Below are 26961 nucleotides of genomic sequence, written 5' to 3' on the forward strand. Positions count from 1 at the left end.
CCAGCACACACATTTTTACAGCACATGTATGGCACTGTTAGACACAGTACCCAAACCAATTCCTCCCAGAAATATGGTCATCTCATTCAAGTATTCTGTTTTAAATCAACGAAGAGTGCAAGAGAAAGGGCAAGATCATAAACTGTGTAAATTGTAAGGTCATATCTACATTACAACTTATGCCGGCAAAACTTACGTCACTCAGGGGGTGTGAAAAAAAACACCTCCCTGAGCAACATAAGTTTTGCTGGCATAATTGGTAGTGTGCACATCACCATGTCGGCGGGAGAGCTTCTCCCACCAACACAGCTACTCCTACTCATTGAGGTGGTTTTATTCTGTCGATGGGAGAGCTCTCTCCCTATCAGCATAGAGCGGCTATATGAGTGATCTTAAAGTGGTGCAGATGCATCGGTTCAGTTATGCTGCTCTAAACTCATTAGTGTATACATGGCCTAATTGTCAAGAAGTGCCCCTATGCTACAGGAGAGGATACTTATTAGAGCAGCCCTAATTCTCATCTTTTCCCTTGAATAAGCCAGTTGACAATTTCAATCCTAAATTGCTTTCCAGGAACTGGTAGAACAGAGTGGAGTGATTTAATCATTAATTTAAACCACTTTTAAAAATCATTATTTAAATCAGGTTGAGGACTTGTGAAACTAATCTGAAAACTTGTGCTATTGCAACTACAGATTAAAATTTATAATGAATTAAATGATAAATGCAGTTTTTTTAATGCCATTCCTGGCAGGGTACCTTATTTGAATTTTATGAAGCTGCTATACACAAAATATAAAATATTGTAAATTAAGGCCCTGATTCTGCTCACACTTAAATATGCATGTAACTTTACAAACCTAAATAGTAACTGACTTCAGTGATATTATTCATGTGTTTAAAATTAAGGGTAAAGTTAAGAGCTAAAATGTTTTCTTTGTTTTTGTTTTTTATTAAAAATTTCTCTGTTAAACCATATCTACACCATGGCACAACAGTGTAATCCATAGAGCAGAGGTAGCCCTCTGCAACAGTTTTCCTATCGCTGTATGAGTGGCACCGCCCCGACTGGCAGTAGCTAGGTCAACGGAAGCAATCTTCTCTTGGCCTAGCTGCATCTACATAAGTCATAAGGCATTAGGTAGGCTTGGGATAGCTACAACACTCGTGTGTGGATTTTTCACACCCCTGACCACCACTGCAATGTCAACCAAAGTTTTAAGCCTTCGTGGCCAAAAAATAAAAAAAAAGTCACCTCAGAACAAAATCGCTTCAATTTATTAACAAAGTTATTGTGAATACAGGCCAAAATATTGAAGACTAAAGTTAGGCTCCTAAGCCCATATTTAAGCACTAAAGATTGGATTTTCAAATGCACCTAAAGGACTTTGGGATCACAAGTTCCACCAACTTCTAATTGCAAATCCTGACAAACTATAGGCTGGTCAAATTATTTCAACTTTTTTGACTTGTGGAACTTCAATATACTGGAAGATGTCACTGGCAGCAAGAATAGTGCAAGATATTTGCTTATCAGTTTTGTGTTGTTCTCACAGTAAGGATGACAATGAAGCACTCAATTGGTTGTTTTCAGCATAGATAAGCATTGTAAATGTGAAACTTCTTAGAAAAAAATTGTGTACAATCTGAAATTTTACTAACATCAGGAAACAAGTACAAAATATTCATTTGGTAACTGAAAATTATAAAATGGGAAGTGAAAACTAGAAACAAATTTTAAAGAACTTTATATAAGAAAGGAAAGAAAATCTTATGAAGCTGCACCATTTACTGTGAATTAAATTACATTGTGGTGGGATAAGTGGGTGGAGCTTAGAAGAGCATCACCAATTATTTCCAGTTCAATTCCAGCCAGACAAAACTCTACTTACCTGCACTTACTGCAAACATTAAATAATTATTTTTTAAAACTACCAATATTTTACTTGCCTATCAAAAAAAAAGGAATGCTTACGCACTCAAGTAAAATTTTGTAAGGCCTACCTAAAATATTAAATCATTCAGTTGTCTAGATTTAAATTTCTAGGAAATAAAACTCAAAATAGCTGTTATCCAAACATGACAAAACTTTATAGAAAGTCAGAAAAAAAAAATAGCACAATGAAAAGGTGATGCTCCAATTTCAGCTGCCCCATTTCTCAGGCCATAGATTTCCAAATTAATTCCTACATACATAACTGAAAAAAAATATTAAGGACTTCTCTACAACCAAAAGTTATACTGCTTTAACTATGCCTGTATAATTAAAGCAGTACACAGAGAGAGAGAGAGAGAAAGAAAGAGTGTGGAATATACTTATATGAGTGGATACACTCATACCAGTACAGCTTACTCCCCTATGGGAAGGGGAATAAGCTAGATCAATAGACATCTTTTATACTGGTACAAAAGAGTCAACACTAGCAATTGTACTGATTTAACTATTTTGGTACAAAAATCATACCCTTAACTGAAACAGTTAAAATTAATACAAAAACTATGGAGACCTGGGTTTAGATGCTGCAATGCCCACTACAAAACACTACTATACTTTCTGCAAAGAGAGACAGCATAATACTTAATCAGTTCCACCCACCCATCAGATGGTGAGGGGAAGAAAGTGGTTGGAAAAGGTGAGTCTCCCCTTTGCCGGAGGCTGGCATTCACATCCCCACCCAAAGCAGGTGGGGAGAAGAAGTATTAGGCGAGGGTAAGTGCTTCAGGGATATGTGAAGCACTCAGGCACAAGAAGGGGTGAGACATGAAGTCACCTCAGCCGTAGGTGTGAACAGCAGGTGAAGAAGGCGTGGGGAGACACATGGGGAGGTGAAACTCCTCCCTCCCAGCAGATGGATAGGCTAAGTGCATGGGGGGAGCTGAAACCCCACTAGCAGTCAGCAAAGAATCACCCTGGCAAGAAGTCGAAATGAAGCATCCCCCCGCCACCTCGTAGGAACTGGCGAGAGAAATAACACCTGCTCCACCCCGTGGGTGGGTGACAGTGATGGGGGGAAGGCTATAGCCCTCTGCGAGTGGGGGAGGGGCAGCCCCCACCTGACTGGGGGGAGGGGCAATGACCCTGGTGAGGCGAAGCCTGACACACGGGCGAGAGGAGAGGAGGGGCGAGAAGTAAGACCCCTCCCCACACACCCGCGTGTCTGTGGAAGCCCCCCTCCCGGCAATAGGGGAGGGCAATAAGGGAAACCCCCGGCGGCGGAAGGGACTGATTGGGGGCGGCCCCATGCGAGGCGGGAGAGGGAAGCCGAGCCCCCCCGGCCGGTGTCTGAGGTGAATTCCCCCCGGCGCCGAGGACTGGGCAGAGGAGCGGCCTATGAGACTGCGCCGGGGGCCGCGCTGTGCCCGCTCCCCGCGGTACCTGCCCGATGCCCCGCTGGGTCCCCGCCGTTGCTCCCGGCCCCTGCGCTGGGCCCCGCACACACCGCGGCGGCGGCGATTGCTATGGCGGGCACACACTTTCCGCGTCACCGCGCTGCAGCGCCGTCGCGGCGCGCGAAGGGAAGAAGCTCGCGCTCAGCCTCTAGGGAAACATAGTTCGGGAGCAAACGACTCCAGTGCGCAGGCGTCTCTGCTCCATGGTCGGGGAGCCCAAGGAAGGCTGGGAGTTGTAGCGCTATTCGTGGCTGTAGGCTCTATTCATCGTTTTCAGAGTAGGGGGACAGCACCTACTGCCCCACGCCATCCCAGTTCCAAAAGAATGTGGCAGCGGCCTCCTCCTTCTGTGCCCATCCTATGCCCCTGCCCACCATATACATGGTCCCCCCAGTGCCCCCTCCTCACTGGGTCTGGCCTAAATGGCATCCGAGCCCCTCTGCCCCCACTGTCTAGCCAAATCCACCCCTCAGGCAAAGTCCTGCACTTGCAAAACTGCATCTCCACACAGAGGTCAGGCAGGTTCAGCATGGGAAGGAGTGAGGCAGGATTCCAAGCCAGGACAGGAGAGCTAACAGATACTATGCACTGATAAATCCCAGCACTAGGGTTACCATACGTCCGGATTTTCCTGGACATGTCCGGCTTTTTGGTCCTCAAATCCCCGTCCGGGAGGAATTTCCAAAAAGCCAAACATGTCTGGGAAAATAGGGAGGCATGGTAAGGGGACCCCCGAGTGCAAGTGGCTGCAGCAAAACTTAAAACTCCCGCGATCTGCCGTGGCACAGAGGCGGCGGCAGCATCCGAGCACGCAGCCGCCTCCTCCCTGGGCTCCAACTTTCCCAGCTCCCGCCGCTCTCCACCGCACGCCGGGGCTGAAGCAACTTCCCCAGCGCTGCAGCCGCCGGAGCCCAGGGAGGAGGTGGCTGCGCGCTCGGATGCTGCCCGCCGCCTCTGTGCCCCCGCAGATCGGGAGAGTTGTTCGTTTTTCTGCAGCCACTCGCACTCGGGGTCCCCCGAGCGTCTTTTGCCCGAGCGCTACCAGCTTCACGGCGGCAAACCGTGAAGCCGGTAGCGCTCGGGCAAAAGACGCTCAGGGGACCCCGAATGCAAGTGGCTGCAGCAAAACTTACAACTCCCGCGATCTGCCGGGGCACAGAGGCGGCGGCAGCATCCGAGCGAGCACCTCCTCCCCGGGCTCCAACTTTCACAGCTCCCGCCGCTCTCCACCGTGGTGGGGGCCGAAGCAACTTCCCCAGCGCAGCAGCAGCCGGAGCCTGGGGGCGGGAGGGAGAAGGGGGAATGCGGGGTGTTCAGGCGGAGTTGGGGCGGGGACTTTGGGGAAGGGGGCGGGGAAGGGGTGGAGTTGGGGCGGGGCTGGGGGCAGGGAAGGGGCGGGGCTGGGGCCCCCGTGCAGTGTCCTCTTTTTTCCAGTGTTGAAATATGGTAACCCTACCCTGCACCCTACCCCTCAGTGACACAAGCCATGGAACAGCTTCCTGACATTCAATAAGGCCAGCCTCCACCCCATCATCACTCTCTTCCCTTTCCCCTCCACCCCCCTAAAAAGACACAGGAGACCTATGTGCAGCCCAAAGGCCAGAAGGAGTTCTAAAACCCGTACAGCAGCTGGGGAGGGAGTTGGTTTGTTTTTTTACTAGAGGTCACTCAACTGAAAATGGAGACCAGCATGCCAAGACCTGTAGTGGTCACAGGCCACACCTCTATTAGAGACAAGACAAGAGCAGCTATGAACTGATCCATTTTATGTAAACCAGGTGGAGCCTCCAGCTCCTGGAAAGTTACCAACAGGGGCTTAGGTTGGGCATTGCCTGCAGAAGAACAGCCAGCTCCTTTACCTGCTAAGTGCCAACACAGCCTTTTAGGGGCACAAGCCAGTTTTTTGTGCAAATATCTCAACTACTGTTTGAGAACCACCTGCATGAAAATAAAAGGAACATAAATAATAATTGTTTTTCCCTTGATTTTCTTTCCAAGTGTTACCTGCCCTGCACTTACCATCTATGGGACTGCATGATGATAGCCTGACATCATGCTCGTGGATGTAGCCAGGTGTAAACCATAATATACAAGTTTTAATTACCTGGGACTAATATTACCATATTACTGTTCTTCACTATTCAACTGCACCTGCTCCATTACTGATCATGTTGGATCCCATTTATCCCTGGAGTAACTCTATCAGTCACTCGAGTTACAAGAGGGATGGCCTTGGCAAATTATTAGGACCCTACCAAATTCATGGTCCATTTTGGTCAATTTCAAAGTCATAGGATTTTAAAAATAGTAAATTTCATGATTTCAGCTATTTAAATCTGAAATTTCACGGTGTTGTGACTGTAGGAATCCTGACCCAAAAGGGATTTGGTGGCAGGAGAGTCACAAGGTTATCATAGGGAGGGCTGTGGTACTGCTACCCTTACTTCTGCACTGCTGCTGGCGGTGGCACTGCTTTCAGAGCTGGGCAGCTGGAGAGCGGCAGCTGCAGGCCAGGAGCCCAGCTCTGAAGGCAGAGCCACTGCCAGCAATAGCACAGAAGTAATTATAACATGGTATAGTAGTATTGCCACCCTTACTTTCCGCTGCTGCATGCAGAGCTGGGCATTCAATCAGCAGCCGCCACTCTCTGGCCGCCCAGCTCTGAAGGCAGCAGCGCAGAAGTAAGAGTGGCATGGTATGGTATTGCCACCCTTACTTCTGCACTGCTGCTGGTGGGGCACTGTCTTCAGAGCTGGGTGCCCAGCCAACAGCCGCCACTCTCTGGCTACCCAGCTCTGAAGGCAGTGCTGAAGTAAGGGTAGCAATATCCCTAAAATAATCTTGCGACCCCTGCAACTCCCCTTTTGGGTCAGGACCCCCATTTTGAGAAATGCTGATCTCTCCCCATGAAATCAGTATAGTATAGGGTAAAAGCACACACAAGACCAGATTTCACAGTGGGAAACCAGATTTCACGGTCCGTCACGCATTTTTCATGGCCCTGAATTTGGTAGGGCCCTACGCATTATAGACTATAAATTCTTTGGAGCAGGAACTATCATTTACTGCATTTGTACAATGCCTAGACTGGGCTGGGCTTTAAAGAACTATCACAATATAAATGCTAAATAAGTTGTGTGCAAGGGCCAGGGCCGGCTCCAGCATTTCTGCTGCCCCAAGCAAAAAAAAAAAAAAAAAAAAAGCCGCGATCGGTGGCAGCAGTTCAGCGGCAGGTCCTTCGCTCCTAGAGGGAGTGAGGGACCTGCCGACCCCGAATTGCCGCAGGTGCCACCCCTCTCCCTTGGCCGCCCCAAGCACCTGCTTGTTAAGCTGGTACCTTCAGCCGGCCCTGACAAGGGCACATCTACTTTGGGATATTAAATCTATATTGTAGGATGGTATAGAGGCAGTAGCAAACGGGGCAGCATGTACATTCCTTCCAAGAAGGTTGACACCCCTTTGATAATGCTACAGCAGGTCATGTTCCTAATCCTTCATAAATTAAGTACATAAATTGTGCACTCATATTGTAATACACAGATCCACACAGCTAAATAAACCCCATCATGCACTGTATTCACCATAAAACTTGAGATGGATTCTCTGGGACAGTGTCTCTAGTTGTTCCAAAGTCCTGTCCAGGAATCTGGAATAAGGACGATGGGGTCAGTACTTTACCAAGCAATGGATGGCTATATAATCCAGATAATAAAATCATCTCTCATTGTCACCGTTTCACAATACCAGTCTCACCTATTCCTTAGTTCAAGGCATTTGTTTGGTTTTGAGCTCCCTTTTATTCATCTCAATAATTTCTTTCCCTTCCTGTCTTGCTCCACAACCATGAAATGACACATTGATGAATACTTGTCAATTTGGCCTTGGCTCTGTTCCCAGCGCCAACTACTTTCACCCATTAACAGCAGCTTGCTTTGGCAACACGACAGCTTTTCAACGGGCAGGGAACAGAAAGGAAATGAACCCCAAGTAAGCCATTTAGATAGAAAACTATTCGATTTAAGAAGACAAATCCGCCCCAGTTCTGACTCTGTCCATGTACAGATCACTTAGGCACAGTTACTTTAATCACAGGGAGGAAATATGATCTAGTGCTTAGAGCAGGGAATGGAGTAAGGATGCTGGTTCTGTTCCAGCTTTGCCAATGACACACTTGTGACTGTTAGCAGGTCACTTCACTTTTCTGTCCCTTCTCTTTCTTATCTGTAAGATGGGAAATAACCTCCACTTCCAAGGGGATTGAGACACTTGATTAATTAATGGAACATGCTATATTGTAGAAGTGCTGAGTTACCATCTAGGCAGCAGTCTGTTCTTCTGCACATCCACCCTACAAGATAGGAGAGATGACTCACTGGAACACCCAAGGGGTTATCTCAGAGTGTTTTTCAGTTTAACTCCAGAATGTCTCTGTTTCGTTCATCTACATAACCACTTCAAACTCCACCCACTTTTCATTAACCTTATGCCAAAGACACAAAGTGTACAGATTTTGTCTCCATGTCTTTGGAGAAGACAAGTTAGCTCACCACCTAATACACATTTACTTGGCCTTCTCACCTGCCCAGCACTGTACCTGAACTATTTCCCCCCTTCTCCATTTTGTCTTGTCTGTCAGATTGTGCACTCTGCAGAGGAGGGCTAGTGACTTATTCTGCATTTTGTAGTGTCATGTATTTGACAGTGCTATAGTATGCCCCTTCCTCCACCTATGACATGCTTAGGTTGTACACAGAGTAGTTCTAGATGTACACACAGCAAGGTTAGCCAACAATCCTCTCTACGATCAGAACAGTTTACAACATCTGCAGGGTGATGAAAGAAAACACTCCCTCAGAGCTAACCTACCCTCAAGTAAAGCTTGAGTCAGCAGAACCATGCAGTTTCCAGGAATGGGAGAGAATTCCAAACCAGAATGCCCTGCCACTAGTCCCCAAATTCCAACTCTAGTGGTGCTAAGGGTAACATCGCATCTGATCTCAATCATCAGGAAAGTTCACATGGATGTTTCATCTTCCCCTCTGAAAGCCCTGTGGGCAACATTTAGTTCTTCCCTATAATGCATTTGTCATCAGACACAGCCATCCCCACTGATTCCAGAACCACAGTTGCAACTCCCAATCTAGGCTGTAGATTAGGTCTTTTAATTATGTCACGACATGAACAAAATGCTAAGACCCCATGTTGGTTGACAATCAGCCTCAGAGGCCATGGAGACCAAGAAGCACAGTTCTAAATTGAAAGAGGCCAAAAGGGGTGATAAAAGTAAATCTCTCCTGTAACAACTTAGGCTATGTCTACACTATGCACCTTTTAGTGACACCGCTGTGCCGTTATAGCCGTGCAGCTAAAAGGCACCCAGTGTAGCCACTGTTTGTCAGAGCTCTCCTGCCAACAAAGCGCTGTTTACATTTGCGCTTTTTGTCGCCAAAATTTTTGTCATTTGGGTGTCTGTTTTTTCATACCCCTGAACAAACAGAAGTTTTGCCAACAAAAGTCCAGTGTAGACAAAGCCTTAGTGAGCAGGATTGGCCAACACCTTTTCATCAGGCCCAGGGTGGCTGTTAAGCAGTATGTCCACTCATGGCATGGGGTAGGCATTAAACTTAGGAACTGCACAGATCTAAGGTCAAATGATAGGTGGATCCATGTAATTCTGCTTCTAGATCAGTACAACTGGGGCCTGGGCTTCGCTGTGCAATTCCTCAGTTAAACCCACATTCATCTTCTGCCTAATTATTTTTCACTGTTGCACCTTTCAAAGCTGGTACGGTGTGTTGCGCTTGTCACTCCACCTAGTTCTAGATACACATCAGATCAGCTTGGTCTGTGCCAATTGTATCAAACAGGCCATAACATAATTCAGCTATCAAGTCCAGAACCAGTTTCTTTTGTTCTGGGAGGAGGCATTCTTCCACCTAGATTGTCCCTTCTCCTTGGAGGAGGGGTCTAATTCAGGGTTTTATGTTTACAGGGGAGATTAAGCTCTCTTTAACTACAAAATGTAGAAAGCAAAATAAGACTCAGCTTCTGTAATAGCTATGCCCACTCAAAGGTATCAGAAGGAATCTTCCTTCCTCTGTTCTAGAGCACTATTAGATAAACCCACCAACCTCCCCAGACTATCTGAGGTTTACCTCTGCACTGCAGTCTCAGGGATTTGAGGAAGTTCAGTCTTCCTTTGAGGGCTTGTTAAGAACATAAGAACGGCCATACTGGGTCAGACCAATGGTCCATCTAGCCCAGTATTCTGTCTTCCCACAGTGGCTGGTGCTAGATGCTTCATAGGGAACGAACAGAACAGAGCAATTATCAAGTGATCCATTCCCTGTCGTCCAGTACCAGCTTTGTGACCATTGTTTTTCTGTTTAGTCACTAAACAAATCTCAATTTTCTCTACGCAAGTCCACATCCCTTCTGACCAAGTAACCGCTCTAGTTTTGTAGGGCCAAACATCTGCTGGGAAGAGCTCTTCCTCTTGCAAGGGGAAGTGATATCAGGAAGGTTTTATGAGAGCCTTCTTCCATTTCCTCTTAATCCTATGCTGCTTCCTTCAGTAGTCCTTGAGAGTGGACCCACTGAACCTGTAATGTGACAAGGTATGTAATTTTCTTGTCCAGGGCTATGGGTGCCATGTGGCCACCTTAACTGATTGACAGACTTTCAGAAAGGATGGGTTTTCCACCTTCCCTTAAGTGCCCACTAGATGGGATTCAATTCTTGAGGGGTTTAGGTCCAATAGGATTAAGTCCCATTTTATGACAATCTAGCTGCAGGCAGAGTCCAACAGTGCTTAGATTGTTGGCTTGCACTAGAATCAAATTGGGGGTAAGTGGGGGAGAGAACCCCATCTAAGACTGTTCTGTGATCCATCTCTCAAAGTGATGCTTCCATTCCACTGGAGGGTATCATCTATAGCAGGGGGCACTTGTCTTTCCTGCAGTAGAAATACAAATTATTTTCTAGTGCCTCGCCCTGTCCTACAGAGATGCCAAGGGGGTAAGATTGCTTCCTACCCAGCATAGGCCTCATCACTGCATAGCAAGGGGCTTGCTTGGTCTAAGCTGAAAGGTATTGAAACATTTTATTTCCTTTAGGAGACAAAGTGGAGGGGCGTGCTCTCTCTCTCCCTTTGTAATTTGTCCCTTCAGTTTTACCTCAGACCTGAGCAAGCCCAGATTACAGCAAAGGTGATCTACCACCTTTCCATTGACATCTCTACTTGTTGCTGAGTCTCAACCTAATGCTGGCACACTCATTCTTTCCCGCCAAGAGGCAACATTTGCATTAATTGCTTCAAAAGATCAGTTCAGCCACCTGAGGGGCAGACTGATTCAGGCTTTAACCATTTCTAGCCCAGATCATACAGTTGATAACTATGGCTTTGGGCCTTCTCCCAGCCTGGTCTCCCTCCTCCTGGAACTGAAGTGTCTAAGAGTTCTAGATCGTAGCATTTCAACCTGCGGAGGAATGTGGATAAGTAAGTGTCATAAATAGGCACATCAAGGGTTGCAATCATCCTGCTCTTCCCATATTGCAATACAGAAGGCAAATGTTGGTATGGAAAAGCCAATGGGAGGGCTGTCCCCCAATATGGAAGAGGTTGAGTGGGAGGAAGATGACAGCTCTCACTTGCTGTTAGTCCAACTGCCACATGCCTATTCAAGACCCTGTAAGCTGGCCTGGGGTTGAAACAGGGCTGCTGCAGATCAGAACTCCACAGATTCAAGGACCTGTGGCCATTCATTCACAAATCTCTAGGAAGGCTTCTGGGTCATTGACTGGTCTCATCTTAGTTAAGAAAAGGCCCCATGCCATGGAAATCAATCATTCTTGCATAGTCACCCTGCTTGATGCATTTGGGCTCCATAAGAAGGCTGGATTCATCAACAGGAATTGTTATTGCTAGCAGCTGTACCTCCTGCTAGTCCTGTTCCACCTGCAACTTCTGCTGCAGAACGGCAGCTTGTATCCATACCTATTGCTATGGCAGTTTGCATCTATCCTTGTCTTTCTTGGGCAACAGTTTGTTTCCTGGCCAGGCAGTATACCGACTCTTCAATTTCACCTTTATGGCAAAACCTTCAAGGGGGTTCATTGCCAGACAGCCCCACTTTTCCTACCAGTGGTGAGAACTGACCAGGGCAGCTGTTCAGTCCAGTAATACTATTCCTTTAAGAAGCTAAATGAGTCCCTCCTGAGTGAAAAGTCCAGTTATTATAAGTTTCCTTTGGTTTTGCTTCAGTCCAAGCTAAAATAGTAACAAGGTTCCAGAGTCAGCTTGCTTTACCCAACCTCTCACAGAAACCCTTCTTTCCTAGTAGCTGGTAAATAGTTCTAAACAGCCCTTGTTTCACTTCAGAGCCCCTTTCTTCACACTTTCTGTCAGCCAGTCCTCTCCCTTCGGAGGATATAGGCTCTGTAATCAACTCCAGCTGAAGCACTTCCTGCTTCCCAATGTCTGAATTAACCCTTTCCTTCCTCCTTGGTGTATAAGCCCCTATCACAGACCTACTCTGGATAGGCATGAATGCTGCTACCAAAAATATTGAATCCAAGTATGAAATCTTCAATTGCTGCAGGATACAGAATGAAAAAGATTCGGTGAAATGGCATGAGATTCCTGATCATCTTTGGTTCGAGGCTGGTGCAGATCTATTTTAATTAATTCTTTTGACATATCAGTTGAAAACACACCCTGTCAAGCAAGCCCTTACCATGCACCGTCACATGTGGTACCAGAAAAAAGTCAATACGAATAACAAAGAGTTAGATTTAAAAGAGCTAACAGGGTAGGTTCAAGAGATCGATATTTAGAATTGTTATACTACCCCAACACACCTCACAATACCTGATTAGGATCACCAGTTCAGACACTTATGGACAAGAGGACAAAAACCTTAGTACCAGCATCTAAGAAGTTTCTTGAGCCAAAGGCTCAAGGAACAGGAAGAACAGAAGACATCTAAACAGAATCCAGGAATACACTGGCTCTGTTTCCTAAGAACATCCAGAATACTATTGGCAGTGCTCGTGTTCTGACAAAAAAATACCTTTCTCACTAAGTCACAGTCACTGACAAACATGAAGAGCAGCAAACACAGGGTCCAGGCAGCGGATCCACCTTATCGGCTGAACAGGCCACACAAAAGGGACTGTTTTAACAACAAGAAGTGATCATGTCTTCAGAAAGTCACTGAGGTGCAGAGAGATTTTATTGACAGATGTCCAATAAGAGGCAGAATAATCCTTTAACCTCTTGAGAAGGTTCAGGTTTCTTACCCTAAATTCCAAACTAGACATCTCCATTTGTGTGCTGTGATGTGGTATATAAATCCCACATTGGTTAACCATGGTTTTAACAGGAACCTGAGCCCAATTAGACCAGAGCATGTCACCTGGAGGGGGTGTTAGGTATAATTGGAGATCAAATCCAGCCGGGGAGGGGCTGGGCCTGGGCCTGGGCCTGCATAAAGGAAGGAACACAAGGTAGTGGAAGAAAAATCAGGGAGGAGACCCAGATGAGAGGTAGGTGGGGTGGGTTTTTTGGGGGGTGGAAGGCTGAGTGGTGTCTGGGAGGTCGGGAGACCCTGCTCTGAAATAAGAGCAGGAGAGAACTTTCCTGAGCTGCAGCAAGAAACCTTGGTGAAGGAGGGTGGGGGGATGTGGTAAGGAAGCCCAGGGTGTTAGGGAAGGCCACTGGAGGTAAAAAAAATCCTTAGTGTGGACAATTAAAAGATAGAGCTTATAGGAGATGGTGATTCTCACTGCAGTAGGCCTAAAAGAGGTTTAAAAATGGAATTGCAAATGAGGGAGTACTAAAATGGCAGGAGATAAGGGGTTTTGTGGTGGGGAGCCTGACTACTTGGTAAAGTACTGGGAGTTGGTGGTTTTTTTTTTTTTTTTTTTTTTTTTTATAATCTAACTTGAAGATCCCACAGGAGGACCCGTGTGCCTTAATAACCCCTGAGAAGAGGGGCTGAAAGGACCTGGTACTGTTTTATGTGGGCTTGTGACTGAAGTACCATAGCAAGGGTAGTAGGAATAAGTGTGACCGGGCCAAGGGACTGAGTTACAAGAAGACCCTGACTGCTGTGGGTCTGGAGTGACTGTCAGCAGGGGGCACTGGAGAGGACAGCCTGCTATGCTATGCCCAGCTCGGAGAAGGTGCGCTAGGGATGAGTCTACCCTTCCAGAGGGCTTTATTAACTGACTACAATAGCCTATAGATGCCATTTTTAGCTACTATTATTATTTGCATTTGATTTGTTTTAAGGGAAGATATAACAGTAGTTATTGAGTCTGTGGCTACTGACCCCTGCGATGTAACACCACGTCAGGTGAGAGGGGACCAGATAACAAAGTTCAATCTCCTACCAGCACTTGTATATATGTTAAACCTCTACTACAATGTGCAGTGCCCAGGTTGATTAACTGCAGGCATTTGAAGAAGGGATACAATATCGGGAGCTGATCTATAAAAACTAAACTCTGATCCCATATTTGCAACCTAAAGAATCTAATTCTACAGATTTTGGTGTCAGACTGACTACACAAATTGGCCTCTTTACTAGGAAATATGAAGGATTGCCCTTGGGAAATGCAGAGGATTTTCTCTTAATTGCCCACTAGAGGTCACTCTGCCTCTACCCCAGTCCAGCTAATAGAGCAGTCCTCTGGCAGAAAAACTTTGAAAGCTTTTCCCCATTTTGGTGCATGCAAGGTATTCTTGGTTTCCGGGTGGAGTGTATACTGCAGTGGCAAAGCTCAGCCCCACTCCTGGTGCTGTCCATCTCGACTCGCCAATACCCTGGAGCAGTCACAGTGGCGTCACATCAAAATATTGTTGGAGGGAGTTTACATGGCGTGTAGACCCTCCAACAGTATCAATTTTCCATGCACAGTGCTAGGTTTCCAAGTCCTGTGCCAAGGATATTGCTTGATGTATCAGATTCTGGCCACCAGAAGCCTGTGAAACCAGCATCCAGGATGTCCTCATGTCTGCCCTGCTCCCTGCCTTTGCACACTTTTGGCTGGCCAGAGACTTCAGTGGAAAGGTTGGGAGGTTAGACGAGCAATGGTGGGGTAGGGACAGCTGTCATGATACTATGAACCTGCCCCCACCTAAATGCAGCTCTACAAGCTATAGGAGATACAGTACCTGCTACAAATTACTTACAAACTAGATTGGACCGCTATCATGGGACAAAATTATTGCACACCAGATGACCCTATGTGAATGATGGGGTTTGAGCTGGAGACCCCAGACAAATCACAAGGAGGAGGCACACAAGGATCATCCCTTAGTGTGAGGGGAAAGAGAAGGAAACAAACCAAAACTTCTAAATAACACATATGCCAACCAATCCTTTGATATTTTAACAGAACCGGGAATAGCCACACAAAACAAACAGAGATGGAGAGGAAGGGGGACAGACAAAAGCTTTGGTAATTCAAGGACTCCGCATCCAAAAGAACTGGCAGGTGCAGGGGGAGAGTTGAAAGCCCCAGAGTCTGCCCGCAAATTAAGTCCAATCTTCTGCTCATGGGGCTGTTCAGCAAGATCACAGGCAGCAGCAGGAGGCAAGGGAAGGGGAGATGGACCAGCTCAGGAGCAGGGTGTGAAGAGACTGAGCACAGAAAAAAGTGGCTGTAGAAGTTGCTGTAGGGAACCATGTGGCCTGGGAGAGTCACTCCTGCATTGGGATGTGCAGGTGAACAGAGATAGTGTTGGGGTGATTCCTCCATCAGAAGAGTCACAGCGAAGTAGGGCGAGAAGCTTTCAGCAGCAGATCAAACCTTTCCACTCTCCAGCTGGAGACTGACTGCGGGGAAGCAGTAGAAGGGAGATGTCAGAAAGAGCCTTGCTGCAGAAGGCTTTTCACATTGTATTATTTGTGGGGAGAATATAGAGAAAAGGAGTAGCAGGTTTCCCAGGGCTGCATTTTCCCTGGGCTTGAGTTGGCACAGCAGCACTAACCAAGACCAGCACCAGGATTTGGGATTAGGGAGAGACTTTTAGGTCTGAGACTGTCTACGCTACCACGGTAAGTGGACCTATGCTACGCAACTCCAGCTATGTGAATAACATAGCTGGAGTTGACGTACCTCAAACTGAGTTACTGCGGGGTCTACACCATGGGGGATCGATGGGAGATTTTCTCCCATCTACTTACCTTACTTTTCTCATTGGGGGTAGAGTACAGGGGTCAACTGGAGAGCAATCTGGGAGGTCTTTACTAGACCCGCTAAATTGACCACTGGTGGATCGATCTCAGAGCATCAATCCCGGCTGTAGTGTAAATGTGCCCTTAGATGGGACTCAACTATCAATGGTGACTTACCTTCTACAGTAAAGAATTGGTAACAGCTCATCCAACAGATCAGGGTAGTAGCATGGTCAGTTACATTAACTCCTCTAGACAAACACAAGATCTGCAGGACTTGACATCAGATGGCTAATGGACCTTGGACAGTGCTAGGGTTTGCAGCAATTCAGCCACACAATTTATCAGCCAGATATGCCAAGCAAAGAGTTGGTTGAGAACTTAGTCTAGACTGGAGAGAGGAGCCAGATCTGTCTAGAAACACAGGAGAATGTAGTTCATCAGTTCCAATGCTAATGAACAGGCAGCTAATATTCAAATTACTTTCCTCCAAATATATCCTGGTGCTAAAACCCCCACTCAGACTCCAATTCAGATGCCAAGTGTATTTATACTTGGCCTAGCTGAGCATTTGGGTGATAATGTACCTGAGGTTTACGAGGTAGAAGTTAATAGGAAAGTGATTAAGCAATTTAAACTATTGAACCATTCTGCTATAAGAAGCAAATAATCAATATAATCTGCTTCTCTCTGGCAGTGGTGGGGCCTGGGGTGATTGAGTGGGAGAACAATTAAGGATTCAAGTGAATGCCTTTCCTTAAGATAAATTCAGGCTGGTCACCCACATACTTTTTTCCTTTAGAGCTGCCTAATCCTGGATCTGAACCCTGGATATGAGTTTAGCTCATAGTTCACAGTTCCAACTCCACCCTTTCTAATGGGATTGAATCTGAGCACACTAGCTGAATAGTGATACTTAGGAGAGTCTAGATTTCAAAACCTATTTGTGGTCACTGTCTCCTCCATTGCATCTCTCCTTCTCATTTATTGCTCCAGCCTCCCAGTGAATCTTTTAGCCTTTACATTTAATTACCTGCATGAGAACTGGTTACAGGGATAGTCTGTTCCTCAGCTCCTGGGTCCTCAGTGAAGGCACCCTTTCCCCTGTGTACTTGTGTTCAAAAATAATTGTTTACCTTATTAATGAAAACAGCCAAGAGAATTGGAGAAACAGAGGCCTTCAGAATGCCGTGTATTGAAGGGATGAATGCTATTTGCATATTGCGCATAACTGTCTAGAACAACATCTTGCCACTCGCGCCCATCTCAAAAAAAAACCCTCAGGCAACATCAGGTAGATTATTCATACTACTTTGGTGCCTCAATACAGTGAGTCTTCAAATTAGAGGGCGCCAGAGATCTGCTTAACCTACTTTTGCTCATTTCTGAAATTCCATTTATGCACAGATCCTAAGGCCCAAAGAGACCATTATGAGCATCTAGTCCGACCTCCTGTATAGCAAAGGCCGGAGAACTTCCCCAAAATACTTCCTAGAGCAGATCTTTCAGAAACACATCCAATCTTGATTTTAATAATGGCCAATGATGGAGAATCCACCATGACTCTTGGTAAACTGTTATAGGGGTTAATTTACATTGCATTGGTGAATTGGTTCTGAACCAGCCTGCTCACAGATGTCGAAAAACCTTCCAAGAAATGAGGTCCAAATCTGGCTTGGCACAACCACCATATATGGCTCTATGAACAATTAAGAAGTCACCAGAGAGCCATCCAGAGATTAAAGGAGGGAGCACTCTGTGATGCACACTGGAATTTCTTGCTGTTCAGAATCATTTCCCACCACTATGCCTCAAGTATCTATAAATAGCTAAACCAAAGGCTAGCACCACAGCTGTAGCTCAAGAGAAAATCCAGGAGGCCAAGCTGCAAAAAGTGTATTCAGCAGTGGGAAAGGTCTGTCAGCTGCCAGAATAGTTCACAATTTCTGATGGATGAGCTCCAGGTCCAACCAATTGCTGTTTTCCCCCCATAGTATATAGTGGACGTCAACCCATTTAGATCACCAGAAATATTGTCCTTCTGACACTTGCTGGAAATGCTCTTCTGAAAAAGGGACCTGGATACAGATACACTGGGAGTACCCCAACTTTAGGACCTGTTAATTAAATATTGTACAGAGACTAAACCTTATAGGCATACTGTTTCCACCAAAAAACGGATGGACTAGAAAATTATTGAGCAAAAGTAAATGCAGCCTGCCAGGCACAGTTAAAACCATAGGAAAATGCCAGACTAATTAAATTCCAAAACTACTGCAGTGCAATGATCAAACAGGGTGAGTGCTCAGCTACATAAACATGGTGGGAGAACGCAGGACTGTGCAGGAGATGGGGGTAGGGCAGGGGCATGAGGAAGGCTGTCTGGCCGTGCAACCAATCTAGATGCAGAGTGGCTGTTAACCCTGGTATCCTGGTCAAATTTTAGCTTAGATCATTACATTCTGCTTACCGACACTATCCCCGCAATTTCAAGTGAAAAGTATTCTTTCCTTCCTTTCAAACTGTTGTATAGCATTACTACTCCATGCTGTTAGATAAGTGCTGTGTTTTACTCTAGAGCAGGGGCGGGCAAACTTTTTGGCCCTAGGGCCACATCTGGGTATGGAAATTGTATGGTGGACCATGAATGCTCTCAAAATTGGGGGTTGGGGTGTGGGAGGGGTTGAGGGCTCCAGCTGGGGGTGCAGGCTCTGGGGTGGGGCCAGAAATGAGGCATTTGGGGTGCAGGAGGGAACTCTGGGCTGGGGCAGCAGGTTGGGTTGTGGGGGAGGCTCCAGCTGGGCATGCAGACTCTGGGATGGGGCTGGGGATGAGGGTTGGGGATACAGGAGGGTACTCTGGGCTGGGACAGAGGGGTTCAGAGCGTGGGAGGGGAATCAGGGCTGGGAGTTAGGGCACGGGACGGGGTCAGGGATGCAGGCTCCGGGTCACGCTTACCTCAAGCAGCTCCCGGGAGCAGTGGCATGTTCCCCCTCTGGCTCCTACGCAGAGGTGTGGCCAGACAGCGCTGCATGCTGCCCCATCCACAGGCGCTGCTCCTGCAGCTACCATTGGCTGCAGTTCCTTGCCAATGGGAGCTGCAGGGGCGGCACTTGGGGCAGGGGCAACATGCGGAGCTCCCTGGCTGTCCCTACACATAGGAGCTGGAGCAGGGACATGCCTCTGCTTCCGGGAGCCATGCAGAACCACGGCACACATGGAGTGGGGCAAGCCCCAGACCCCGCTCCCCAGCGGGAGTTCAAGAGCTGGATTAAAACATCTGAAGGGTTGGATGTGGCCCCCGGGCCATAGTTTGTCCAACCCTGCTCTAGAGGTAGCTACAGTGGATGCAATAATCCAGGCATGTAACATATGGTTGTAAAAAAAAATTTGAGGTTGTCTCGGACTATAGAAATGCAAAGAGACATTTGGGGCTCAAACTTATTATTGATAATAAAATATTCAAGAGGGACCATAAAGAAACACTGAGGTGGTAAGTACATAGAGAGGGGCATTGTAGCAATTGTTTAGGGGTTGATTAAACCTTATTGGCTGGGCATAACCACTGCCTTTCATTCAGGATAAATGTAAACAAGCATTGTTTTAGCCCCTAAAGACAATAACCATAGCACCCAAAACACATACATGTGGAAAAGCTCAAGCAGAAAATGAATCATGAAGTCTAGGGGGTTTCCCAGAGTTCTGATAGCAAATACAGGGGGTAGGGCTTTGGCTGATGGAACTGTGTGTGTGGCTGGAGGGCAGAGAAAGACAGAAGTGATGGTAATGTGGCCTGAGAAAAAGCAAAGAGACATTGCTTTTTGGGCAGTGTGCTGGCCAGAAAGGCAGGCTCTGAACTTTGAGCAAAGGAATTGTCCCCTGCTGTTGGATTCCTATGATGTTCAGGGACACAGGACTTAGTGTATAATCTTTGTAAATAAACACAATTGCATCAAACATCTGGCTCTCTCATCAGTGTCTCCTCCTAACTGCATAATCCATAACACCCTGAATTTGGCTAACCACTCAGGTCAAGAGGGGTAACACAATGTATCTGGCTATGTTCAATCCTCATCAGTTTGCACTGTTTCTCTTATTAGGGGTGAATTAAAAGTTCATTTAGATTTAAATTTTTATTAGAGAATATTTAAAAATAAACGGTACAAACGATTTGAAGAGTCAGTTGTCGATCATTGGGGGGAACATACAGAGTATGGGGGGGATGTTGTTATGTTGGGGTTGGCAGCACACATAATACATACAGACTGTAATGTCTCCAATGGGGGGGTAAGCGGTGGGTGAGATCAAGACACAGTTGATAAGCGGTGAGGGTCAATCATCCACACAGGGGGTACAAATAGCCATAGGTACAAGTAGGTGGGTTGGGTAATGGTGATGGGGCGACCCTCACGAGGTGGGATTCAGTTAGGTTGGGTAGGTTCGGGATTCAGGGGGAAAAAAGCCCAGTGGTGGGGGGGAGGGGTTTAATGGGTCCCTTGCGGGTGGGCGAGGTCTCCCCGGCTCACTCTTTGGCATTGGCGGTGGCCAGTGAGGTTGGGTGGGTTCAGGGCTCTACACCTGCTCCAAAGTCCCCTGTCAATTTTTGTGATTTAATAATAGTATTTTCTGGATTTTGTAAATGATCTGTCTCTGGTCATGTGAAAGACTCACACAAACAAAAAGGGAAACTGGCTACTCAGGTGCAAACAATGAAAGATAATACACAAAGTGTGCTCAAATGCCCAGAGTAAAGAAACTAGGAACAAAACCAATTCTCTCTATTCTTTCAGTCACCGTGATCTTAAAGGTTACTTGTAACAATATCAGCTTAAAAAAAAAGTGAGGCAGCAGTGTGTTTTTTTTTAAATTGATGGTGCCTTTTACGAAGTTCTCATAGCTGTCTTCTCAAGAGCTATTAGACAAGCATCAGTGTTGAGTTTTGTATCTGCCCTCATACATAATTTCTGTTTCCCGTGGCTTCTGCTTAAATGGGTCAATTGCCTGTATGTGGCAATTTTGACGTATGTGAAGACAATGAACAGATTAGTGAAACTAGGGTATGGTACTTACAGGTGCTGTGGCTGCTCATAAACCTGTTAATTTTTGAATCCTCAATAGCTCCAAAGTCACTTCACCTTTGTGGGGTTTTCCTTAAATGATAGCATGTACTGTGCCTGATGAGACTGAAAGAGAAACTGGTATTAAGGTTGGAAAGGCCTTACTAATTCTGACTTTCCCATATAGATACCTAAAGTATTTACAAATAATAATATCTAGCTCTTCTATAGTGCTTTTCATCTTTAGATCTCAAAGCACTTTTCAATACTATGTCTTACACTACCAGGCTAAGGTATTGTACCGCAGTAATGGATAAGAGAGAGAACTTCACTCTCCACTGAAATTAGCCACACTTGGGATGAAACATTGTAACTGTTTAGCAGCATACAACAATTCTGTGTTAAACTTCAAACAGGGAAAAAAAGAATAAGTTGAAGCTGCAGATGGAATTTAGGGAGGCAGAATGCAACCACCTAAGCTGGAACTTGCCTGGGACATCTTGCCAAATATCCCTTCTACCATGAAATATGCCATGGGCTCTTAACCTGAAAGGCATAATCTCCACCACTAGTGCTTCCTACTATTATGCTAGATCCCCTCATTCAGCAGTGATTCAGAAGGAAGAATGCCCCAAACATCATTTCCTGCAGCACATAGGATTTTCATGGCGGTCTCTCATCCAAGCACTTGTCACTCCAACCCAGCTTAGTTTGTGAAATGTAAGAGGACCTCAGCCCAAGGTGATCACTACTACAAGACAAAATATACCCGGTGACTGCGGACTTCATAATGTGTCAGCTAGTCTTATGAGGTCACAAGTGCTGCCATTAGATGAGTTCTATTAGTACCTTAGGATACCGGATGTACCAGGACACACACACTCTCCCCCAACTCTCTTTTGCTGTCTCTTCTGTTTATTATATTGGGTGGGTGATGGCGGGGGAGGGGAAACAATGTGCTTGATAATCATATTAGAAGGCAAGCCAATTTTCTTGTCTAGAATATGTTTTATAAACTTCTTTGTTCAATTTAAAAAAAGGATGATGAAGGGGGACCTGAATTTCCAGAAGTCTGATCTGATGCAAAGCAAATGAGTGCCTGCTATTGGGCTATGCACATGGGCACCACCAAGTCTGTACTAGCAAGTGCAATGAGGCATTTTCCATAGGCCTTGTCCTTCTGGGAATCTTCATATTTTGGCACACCTCCTTTCAGTCATGTGTAATGGGCTCCTCATATAGTGGTTCGCTCATTGTACTGAACAATTGTGTGAAGTAAATAATAGTATTGCCTATTAGAAATATCAACCAGCATTGATAGATGGTAACCAGAGATGTACCTGCCCACCATGTTTGTATCCATATCCAAATTTTCCTCAGATCTAGAGATGTTTCAAGTCTAAGATTCCAGCTAGAACTCTCTCTATGGGTAATGCAAGGTATATGTGTGACGTTGCATTCCATATGCTTTATGAAAATATGCTTATGAATGTGAATATGATGTAACTGGAATATGCTTTATGCAAAAGGTCTCTTGTAAGGTATCATTACAAAGCTTATAATCTACTGAGTGTTCATCCTTTTTGTATGCATGTATCATTCTTGTATCTGAAGCTAGAAATATGAAGTATAATTCTGAGGTCCTGTTGTAATTATGCAAAGTGTGGGCAATTAATGATGGTTTAGAATCTTGATGGCTCCCATTGACTAGGACAATTGGTTGTAAATGGTTTATTTATCTGCAAACCTTCCTGTGTACTGTGTGGGCCAGCCCCTAGGTAATGAAGAATGAGGTCTCACAGGGACATGTGACCATGTCACCTGATAATGAAATCCATCTTAAATCTGGTACTCTTCCATTTAGAAGGAGGGGCGGGGACCCAGAGAAACAAGATTCCCACCTTGTGCCAAAGCTATAAAAGGGGGTGGAGCAGGACAGAGAAGGCTGCCAGTCATGAGAGAGCCCCTGCTTTCCACCTAAGATGTCTTGAACTAACAAGGACTGTACTGGGGAAAGGATTGGGTCCAGAGTAGGAAGGAGTGTAGTCTGTAAAAGAAGCTTATTGGAACATCTCTGAGGGTGAAAGATTACCTGTAATCAGTTTCTTAATGTATTAGGCTTAGACATGCATGTTTTTGTTTTATTTTGCTTGGTGACTTACTTTGTTCTGTCTGTGATTACTTGGAACCACTTAAATCCTACTTAATAAAATCACTTTTGGTTATTAGTAAACCCAGAGTAAGTGATTAATACCCGGGGAAGCAAACAGCTGTGCATATCTCTATCAGTGAGTGTTATAGAGGGCGGACAATTTATGAGTTTACCTGTATAAGCTTTATACAGAGTAAAATGGATTTATTTGGGGTTTGGATCCCATTGGGAGCTGGGTGTCTGGCTGCTGGAGTTGGGTAACCTGCAGAGCTATTTCCATTTAAAGCCTGCAGCTCTGGGGGCATAGCCTGGACCCTGGGTCTGTGTTGCAGCAGGTTAGTGTGTCTGGTTCAACAAGACAGGGTTCTGGAAGTCCCAAGCTGGCAGGGAAGATGGGCTCAGTGATAATTTCAGCACGTCAGGTGACAGTCCCAAGGGGATCTCTGTCACCAAACCCGTCACAATATGTTTTGGGGAAAGCTCAAATATCTGGCATATATAAATGCTTGCTTTCAGTTTACTGGCTTTCAAATTGCTCCCAGGACAGAGAGTACACACCCTATGAATACATAGCGTGTTCACACTGGATCTGATGGATATTGTTTAGACACCCAAATTGTGACATTTTAATTCACATCTTCCTTGCATTCCTACAGGATAGAATGATGGCTAAATCCTGACATTTTGTCTCTATGGGTTCACTCTATAGATCCTAGAATGCAGAGAAAATGATCTCTTTATATGAAATGCATGGAGAGTTTACAATAGAAACTGTATACCAAAAAGCCAATAGCTGAAATGTCTGGTTCTCTTAGACAGAGAAGGCAATATGCATCTATATGACTGAACACCTATAACTGGATGCAAAAGAGATCTGAAAGACCCTTGCTTCATCTTTGTCTTCTTGACCTCAGGATCCTGACTTAGGAGTTTTGCTTGTGTGCTATGCCTGGGATTCAGAAGGAATTTCTTAGAGTTCTGTCTTATGGCCAGTCAGATTTTTAGTAAATTAACATAGCTTCTGTAAAGGAACCTAGGGAATACACATTTGCTCTGGATAGGAGGAACAAATGCCACATCAGTATAGTTTTACATTGAATATAATCCTACTATTTGATTTTTGTCTGTTTATAATACACTGAAATCTCTGCATTCCAAATTGTGTTAAGTGCCTTCAAATGTATTCACTTTAACTTATGTTCTGTCCTCTAACATTATAAGCTTTTGTAATGTGTCCATTCTTGTAGCATCTGGATACATTTTTTTTACTAATATTTACATGATTTGTTGTTGAGTGTTTCCATGTGGTATTTTGGACGTCACTTTTCGTGAATTATATTTGCAAGGCAAAATTCAGTTCTGATAACCAGGTCTGACTCTTGGCTGTAGTCTGGATCTATTTATTGCTATATGCTGGTTAAATACTGTAAAATACAACCAGTTATTTATAAAACAAATGTTTCTATTATTGACCCTTCCATAAAAAGAACTAGTATTTTAGATTACTGACTTCTGGATCTTACCACTGCGTGAAGGGGCTAATGTGCTCCCTTGTGATGGTAGGAGTCTCTCTCGTTGTTTCATATGACTTTTCTCTGCTTCAATCCCCCTGTGTCTGGCAAAGATCCACCCTCATCGGAAGTACCACTGTTATCATCACTGAGCCCCCATTGTGATGTCACAAGATGGGACATGATTTTTCCCTATATTTTTTTTCTTTAACATTCATGTGTTGTTGTTGTTTGCTTTTAATATGAGAATTTAACAGTGAATTTTCATGCAATCTGGGAGCAAAAGCCTGTGTCTTTGTCTAACTGCTGTAGACGAGGTTAAACAGGTGAGGTGGGGGAGGAATGAAGTTTCTGTATGACTCATGGGCTCTTTGGACTCATGATTACAGAGCAAGGGTGGCCAACCTGAGCCTGAGAAGGAGCCAGAATTTAACAATGTACATTGCCAAAGAGCCATAGTAATACGTCAGCAGTCCCCCATCAGCTGTTTCATGGCATACAGGAGGCTGGGGGGGGTAGAGGGGAGGGTGGGGAGCGAGGGCATGGCAGGCTCAGGGGCAGGGCCGGCTCCAGGCACCAGCCTTCCAAGCAGGTGCTTGGGGAAGCAATCTGCAAGTGGCGGCAGTCTGTGTTTTCCCCCCCCCCCCCCCCCCCCAAGCAGCGTGCCGAATTGCCACCGTGGATGGTGGGGGCAGTCCGTGCACCGTTAGGGCAGCACACGCGTTTCCGCGGCGGCGGCAATTCGGCAGCAGCTTCTATGTTCAGCTTCTGAACAGAAACGCGCGTGCCGCCCTAATGGTGCATGGACTGCCCCCGCCGTCTGCGGCGGCAATTCAGCGCGCTGCTTGGGGCAGCAAAAACAGTAGAGCCGGCCCTGCTCAGGGGAAGAGGCAGGAAGGGGTGGAGTGGGGCAGGGCCTGTGGCAGAGCCAGGGGTTGAGCAGTGAGCACTCCCCGGCACACTGGAAAGTTGGCACCTGTAGCTCCAGGCCCAGAGTTGCTGTTTATACAAGGAGTTGCATATTAACTTCTGAAGACCCACATGTGGCTCTGGAGCCACAGGTTGGCCACCCCTGTTGTAGAGGATTTAGCAATCTGGCTGCTACAAAGGCCATGACCCAGGGAGGGAAGTGGGGGAGGCACATCCTCATCCTTGGCTATTTCCATGCTCTTCGCAGACTATGCTGCTACTGGCAATGCTTCCATGATACACATATTCAGATCACGGTGCATCTAATAGGAAATGGGGTTTATTTTGGCTTGTCTTTGGATTTTAGGGGTGAAAGCCTGACCTCACTGAAGTCATTGGGAGTTTACAATTGACTTCAGTAGAGCCAGGATTTGTCCCCTGGACTCTTGAAATTGACTGCCACTTATCAGTTAATGCCATGTCGGCCTCTAACAATTTTCTGATCTGGATCTATTCCCAGCCAATCTCTCAGCAGACTTGCACTTCCCTTACCGGCTGAAAAATTCACACCATTTTATCTTGGTATCCACTCTACTGCTGTCTAGTGTTAACTTACACCTTGTATTTTCCCCTAATACCACATGAAATCCCCCCCAAGTCGTGTGGGTTGCGGGCAGCAGCCAAAGGATGAGCTTAGCGGAAAAGAGTTCCAGCAGGGGCTGCTGCAAAGAAATGTGTCCTGGATAATATGGTTCACAAAAGAAACTTATAAGTTACAAATCAGATCTGGCTACAACCAATACAAGATAGTATTTGTATTACTGCAGCACGTAAAGGTCCCAACTGAAATCAGGGCCCCATTGTACCTGGTACTGTACACACCTAGTTATACAGCCTCTGCCCCAAAAATCTTGCATTCTAAATGGATATAGCCTGGGGTAGGGAAACTGGCACCAAGAGGTGATGTGACTTTCCCGAGGTCACACAACAAGTCAGTGGTAGAGTTAGAATTAGAACCCAAGTCTCCTGAGTACTAGTCTAGTACCCTAGGAACAAATCACAGCTCAAATGGTAGAAGGCTGCTGAAATTTAGGCCCATGTCCTCAAACACATCTGAAATCAATGGAAATTAGGAGCCTAAACACCTTTGAGGATCTGGGCCTTAGCTTTCCTGATCTCAGCATACAAGATAATAGTAATTCAAATCATACTATATTGCTGCCAGAAAAGATGTCAGTCTTATATATCCGTATCTATACAAAATTATTCTGACTACCTAACTCCAAACAGTTTATATGCTGCTATTTTGTGCATCTACTGCCTCAACATATCTATTCTACAATGAGCAATTGTGCATACCTCTCTACATCTTTGTTGCATCAGCTGTGTATATATAATAAACTGTATATACTAACACTGGATCCAAAGGGTGTATTTACTCATGTATTTTCCTGCATGTTTTCGTCTGTACATATTTGTATACTGGCTTCCATGCTCCATTGTAAATTCACCTGTGTAACTACCACTAAATGCTTTTCAAAATACATATAGATAATTGTACATAAACTAAACAAGCCACTGTATCCTTCAGTTCCAGTTCTTTCCAGCTGTCTCAACTAGTTTTCCCCCTTGCCTGGAAGTAATTAGCAAATCTGTTCCAGTCGCTTACTGTTAGCATCACTCACATTAAAGAAGAAAAACTTTGCAAAAAGGGGAAAGGGATGATGGTACTTCAAGTACAGCATGTACAAAGTGAG

At 45.5% G+C, this 26961-nt stretch overlaps 1 protein-coding gene across 5 annotated transcripts in view; it reads right to left on the reverse strand.

Moving 5' to 3' along the window:
* Positions 1-3516, reverse strand: part of DCAF1 (DDB1 and CUL4 associated factor 1) — a 112117-nt gene extending 108601 nt beyond the window's left edge. For 2 of the 5 annotated variants that reach the window (XM_042861764.2, XM_005285282.5), the window contains exon 1: positions 3377-3516. The gene's annotated coding sequence lies outside the window, so the exon portion shown is untranslated. The remainder of the gene's footprint in view (positions 1-3376) is intronic. The other 3 variants (XM_065551354.1, XM_065551353.1, XM_042861762.2) reach the window with 2 other exon arrangements.
* Positions 3517-26961: the final 23445 nt, after the last annotated feature.

Source organism: Chrysemys picta, chromosome 7 (assembly GCF_011386835.1).
Source record: "Chrysemys picta bellii isolate R12L10 chromosome 7, ASM1138683v2, whole genome shotgun sequence".
Lineage (NCBI taxonomy): Eukaryota > Metazoa > Chordata > Testudines > Emydidae > Chrysemys > Chrysemys picta.